A 322-nucleotide genomic window follows, 5' to 3' on the forward strand; every position below is an offset into this window, starting at 1 on the left:
CAGTTTTCATTTTCTTTGGTCATGTAAATTGCAGTGCTTTTATTGTTTATCAGTTAGAAAAAATCATTCTAATTACAGTTTGCTTGAACTTCAATTTGCTTAATTATTTTCATCATCATTTGAACAAACCTTTTGTTCAATTAAAATGACTTTTAAACTAAGCATATTTTGAGCATTTTGGACATCAAGCATTACCAGAGAATTACTCATACAAAAAGAATATGACCTAATAGATAAGATGTACATACATTAAAGCAAGAATTGTCTATATCTAAAGCAGAAATAAAATGACTGCATATCTATTTCCAATAATGTGTAAATC

Source organism: Danio rerio, chromosome 14 (assembly GCF_049306965.1).
Source record: "Danio rerio strain Tuebingen ecotype United States chromosome 14, GRCz12tu, whole genome shotgun sequence".
NCBI classification, from domain to species: Eukaryota; Metazoa; Chordata; class Actinopteri; order Cypriniformes; family Danionidae; genus Danio; species Danio rerio.